Source organism: Artemia sp. Qi Xiang Cuo, chromosome 11, assembly GCF_049724085.1.
Source record: "Artemia sp. Qi Xiang Cuo chromosome 11, ASM4972408v1, whole genome shotgun sequence".
In the NCBI taxonomy this organism is placed as follows: domain Eukaryota; kingdom Metazoa; phylum Arthropoda; class Branchiopoda; order Anostraca; family Artemiidae; genus Artemia; species Artemia sp. Qi Xiang Cuo.
In genome coordinates this window covers 53,479,156-53,485,155 of record NC_142804.1, presented here as the reverse complement: position 1 = coordinate 53,485,155, position 6,000 = coordinate 53,479,156, and positions in this window count along the sequence as shown.

Genomic DNA, 6,000 nt, shown 5'->3' with positions numbered 1-6,000 from the left:
ACGGAAAAAATATAAGAATTATTTATTTAACAGAAATCTTCGCTTTTTGAACGAACACTATGTAAAGAAAAAATCACACGTAATAGCAAAACAGAGATACTCAAACCCCGTACAGCTATTTTAAAAGGTATAACAATAATTTATTTAACAGAAATCCTCGCTTTCAATTGAACGGAAAAAAATAAAAGAATTATTTATTTAACAGAAATCCTCGCTTTTTGAACGAACACAGTGTAAAGAAAAAATCACACGGAATAAAACGACAGAACCCCATCAAATCCCGTAAAGCTATTTTAAAATCACACGGAATAAAACGACAGAGTCCCTCAAACCCCGTAAAGCTATTTTAAAAGGTATAACAATTATTTATTTAACATAAATCCTCGCTTTCAATTGAACGGAAAAAAATAAAAGAATTATTTATTTAACAGAAATCCTCGCTTTTTGGACGAACACAATGTAAAGAAAAAATCACACGGAATAAAACGACAGAGCCCCTCAAAACCCGTAAAGCTAATTTAAAAGGTATAACAATTATTTATTTAACAGAAATTCTCGTTTTCAATTGAACAGAAAAAATATAAGAATTATTTATTTAACAGAAATCATCGCTTTATGAACAAACAACATGTAAAGAAAAAATCACACGGAATAAAACGAAAGAGCCCCTCAAACCCCGTAAAGCTATTTTAAAAGGTATAACAATTATTTATTTAACAGAAATCCTCGATTTAAATTGAACTGAAAAAATATAAGAATTATTTATTTAACAGAAATCCTCGCTTTTTGAACTAACGCCATGTAATTAGAAAATCACACGGAATAAAACGACAGAGCCCCTCAAACCCCGTAAAGCTATTTTAAAAGGTATAACAATTATTTATTTAACAGAAATCCTCGCTTTAAATTGAACGTAAAAAATATAATAATTATTTATTTAACAGAAATCCTCGATTTTTTAACGAACACAATTTAATTAAAAAATAACACGTAATAAACCTAAAGAGACCCTCAAACCCCGTAACGCAATTTTAAAATCTATAACAATTATTTATTTAACAGAAATCCTCGCTTTCAATTGAACGGAAAAAATATAAGAATTATTTATTTAACAGAAATCCTCACTTTTTGAACGAACACTATTTAAATAAAAAATCACACGGAATAAAACGACAGAGTCCCTCAAACCCCGTAAAGCTATTTTAAAAGGTATAACAATTATTTATTTAACAGAAATCCTCGCTTTCAATTGAACGGAAAAAAATAAAAGAATTATTTATTTAACAGAAATCCTCGCTTTTTGAACGAAATAAAACGATAGAGTCCCTCAAACCCCGTAAAGCTATTTTAAAAGGTATAACAATTATTTTTTTAACAGAAATCGTCGCTTTCAATTGAACGTAAAAAAATAAAATAATTATCTATTTCACAGAAATCATCAATTTTTTAACTACCTCAAATGAAATAACAAATCACGCTGAATAAACGACAGAGCCCCTCAAACCCCTAAAAGATATTATAAAATCAAACGTAATAGAACGACAGAGTCCCTCAAGCCCCGTAAAGGTATTTTAAAAGGTATAGCAATTATTTATTTAACGGAAATCCTTGATTTAAATTTAAAATACAAAAATACAAGAATTATCGATTTTACAGAAATCCTCTATTTTTTAACGAACACAATGTAAAGAAAAAATCACACGTAATAAAACGACAGAGCCCCTCAAACCCCGTAAAGCTATTTTAAAAGACATAACAATTATTTATTTAGCAGAAATCCTCGTTTTCAATTGAACGTAAAAAATATAAGAATTATTTATTTAACAGAAATCCTCGCTTTTTGAACGAACACCATGTAAATAAAAAATCACACGGAATAAAACAACAGAGCCGCTCAAACCCCAGAAAGCTATTTTAAAATGAATAACAATTATATATTTAACAGAAATCCTCGATTTCAATTGAACGGAAAAAATATAAGAATTATTTATCTAACAGAAATCCTCGCTTTTTGAACGAACACCATGTAAGGAATACAGCTTATTAACAGGTTTGTCCAGATTTGATTTGAATTCGTATTTTTTTGTCAGAAGAAAGATCATGGATACATGTTTATTTTTTTTTTTTAAACTGGTATTTTTTCAATGAAGCCCATAACACTTTGCAGAAACCCGTGAATGTAGGACTGAAAGTCCGTTCGTAGTATATCTGAATCCAATTACTAATCAAGTTAGTGTGACCGCCGCTCTTTCTCTCTGTTTGACCTCCAAAAAATGGGTGTCACATTAGAAAACCCGTCTGGTAGGACAAGTACCGTTCATTGTAATAGGTGACTGGCCCTGGTAAACCAATGTACCGGTTAAACTACACGCATATCCACGCCTCAAGCTTGTGAAAGTGCATGTATATCTAGCGGTACTAGATGCCTTACTACTCCTATCCTACATTACGGATCAGAAATATGGGGGTATCAGCCGGCAGAGCTACTAGAAACCCTTCAACTTCAATATTATAAACGACTTTTTGGCTTACAGAATACAACACATTCGTTAGTATTAAAAGGTGATCTTGATATATTTAACCTGAAATTGAAAATAACTTCCCTTGACTAGACTTTCTCCAGCAGCTTATGAAGATCGTCTCCTTGGTGTAACAAAACATCATGGACAGCACAAATCAAAAGGATATTAGATGAGAATGGATTTTCAAGTTTGTGGGAGAAAGGAAAAGGGCCTGAAGATCATGAAAAGTTATTCAAGGAATTTAGTGCAAGACTTGAAGACCAAGAGGTGCAACTATGCCAATCAGCTGTGGATAAATCTCCGAGTCTTACTTTGTATAGAGATATAAAAGAGAATTTTAGACAGGAGTTTTGTTTTAAGCTGGGATAGTCCATTTAATATCTGAAGATTTAGATTCAGATTCAAGCTAATGATCTTCCAATTTATGGTAAGGTTGCAAGGAAAATGAAGGAAGGTCCGGAGGCCGGGTGTAATGGCTTGAGACGTGGGGAGAATGACTATGGGTTGGACCATTTTCTCCTCCGGTGTAAGCAGCTTTCGAATTTAAGATGGGATCAATTATCCAAGAAGGGGAAGATAGGCTGCTTCGTGGGTTAATGAGGTCTAGGTCTCCCCGTTATATTGTGGCAGGAGGAAATTTTGTATTGAAGGGAAAGATGTCAAATGAGATGTAATTTTTCTTTAGTATTTGTCTTTTTTTTGTATTTGGCTTTAAAAGGCTTTTAAATACAGATTATTATTATTATGCCTCAGTGACCAGTCATTTTGGAAAAAAAATGAAAATCTCTAAGGATTTGGAGCGAATTATCGGTTTTAATTTTCATAAATATTGCCCTCTCTTTTGGGGTTATTTTACGCTTTTTCCTAAACTGTATAAGTGTTCTTGTGTATGTAATGTTCGAACCCTGTGACGAATTGTTCGAAATTGGAGGACTGGTGATGAGAAATGTAGCAGAATTAGTGAAGGGTGTGTTGAAAGAACAGGAGATTCAGAAAAGCCAGTGTAAAGTCACGACCTTGACATCCCTTAAGTTTACCGACAATGGAAAGAGATATGAAGATATGCTTGGGAGTAGTGAAGAATTTAACTGGTATATATCACGGAGGATAATTTTCTAGCACACGGACAAAGAAAAAAAATACATTTGATAAGTGCTCTTAGCAGTTAGAATAACAAAACATTTTGTGGAGGGTTTTTATTAAATGTAATATGCAACATCATAAAAATATAAAAGCCTTTTTTTAAAAGCTTAATTGTTTCACATTTTAATTTCAAGTTCGCCAGACCTTGAAAATTTGGCAAATTATTTGTCAACGATGCAGGATTAGTTTCCATGTTTTGATTTTATTGCATTTGCTTTCTCATGCTTATATTTCTCGGAAATGTAAAAACTAGCTATGATGCAATAATGATAAACTGCTACATTTTAGATGATCTATATTCACAGCAGCTCACCTGCTGTTGTACCTGGTGTTATTTTGAGAATTCAACTTTATGTAGATGATATTCAAACAATTTGGAGTAGCGAGCTATAAGCCAATGGTGATCCTTGTCAATAATTAAATAAAAAAAACAAGTTTTTTTTAACTGAAAGTAAGAAGCGAAATTAAAACTTAAAACGAACAGAAATTATTCCGTATATGAAAGGGGCTGTCTCCTCCTCAATGCCTTGCTCTTTACGCTAAAGTGTTTATTGTTTAAAAAAAATAGAGTCGTGAGAAAGTCAAACTTTAGCGTAAAGAGTAAGGCGTTGAGGAGGGGACAGCCCCTTTCATATACAGAATAATTTCTGTCCATTTTAAGTTTTAATGTCGCTCCTTACTTTCAGTTAAAAATAAATTGTTTTTTTTATTTAATTTGTGAACGTTTCTGAATAAATGCAGGATTTGATCTTGGCTCACAGTACATGAATAATTAAAAAAAAAATTTCATATTAATTTACTTTTATTTGGTTAAATGGCTTTCTCGAAACTTGTTTCATTTTATTTACGAACGTTTTTATTAGTAATAAATATACGTAACTTACGAATTAATTTACGTAACGAACTTCTATATTCATACATTTTAAATACGTATATTAGGGGGTTCACCCCCTAGTCAATACCTTGCTCTTTAAGCGAAAGTTCGAATTTTGTTCCAATTCTTTAAAACTCACTTAATCACAAAGGCTGTTAATTAGAATAAATAGCTCTTATGAAAATACTAAAACATCTTAGGCTTAAACAGTGAGTCATTGACTAGGGGGTGAACCTACTCATATATGTAATATTTTCGCTTCGTTTGCAGTTTTTATGTTGCTGCTGTTGCTGCTGAAAAACTTGTTTTTATATAGTTAATTTCTGATCTTTTTTTAAATAATGCTGGGAAGTCTGGCGTCCCCTTCATAGCAATGTCCCTTCCCCCATGAAAACTTTCTTCATGGAAAGATCCTCCCACATAACTCCCGGCCCCCCACTACCAGGAAAAATCTCCCCTGAAAACGTCTGTACAGTATACTTCCCAATAACCAATACTATATGTTAACATTGGGTAAAGTTCATTACTTTCAGCGCTCCTCCCGGGACCTTCGGGGAATTAAGTCATCCTAAAAGACATAGTTATAATATATTCAAACATGCTGAACAAAATGGTTATCTCAAAATTTTGATCAGGTGACTTTGGGAAAAAAATGAGCGTGGGAGGGGGCCTAGTTGCCCTCCATTTTTTGTCACTTAAAAAGGGCACTAGAACTTTTAATTTCCATTCCAATGAGCCCTCCCACGATATTCTAGGACCACTGGGTCGATACGATCACCCCTGGAAAAAAAACAAATAAACACGCACCCGTGATCTTTCTTCTGGCAAAAAATGTAAAATTCCACAATTTTGTAGATAGGAGCTTGAAATCTCTACAGTAGGGTTCTCTGATACGCAAAATATGATGGTTTGATTTTCATTAAGGTTTTTATAGCTTTTAGGGGGTGTTTCTCCCTTTTTTCGAACATCAGACAAATTTTCTCAGGCGCGTAACTTTTGATGGGTAAGATTAAACTTGATGAAACTTATATATTTGAAATCAGCATTAAAATATGATTTTATTTGATGCATCTATTGGTATCAAAATACAGTTTTCTAGAGTTTCGGTTACCATTGAGCCGGGTCCTAATAACCAGTACTGTATGTTAACATTGGGTAAAGTTCATAACTTTCAGCCCTCCCCCTGGGGGTTTTGAGGGATTAAGTCATCCTAAAAGACATAGTTATTATTTTTTAGACCATGGTGACCGAAATGGCTATCTCAAAATTTTGATCGGGTGACTTTGGAAAAAAATGGGCGTGAGAGGGGGCCTAGTTGCCTTAACGCATACACCTCCAATGGTCACGGGATACGATACGAAAAAAAAAACCAAAAAAACAAATAAACTCGCATCCGTGATCTTTCTTCTGGCAAAAAATGGAAAATTCCACATTTTTATAGACAGAAGCTTGGAACCTGTG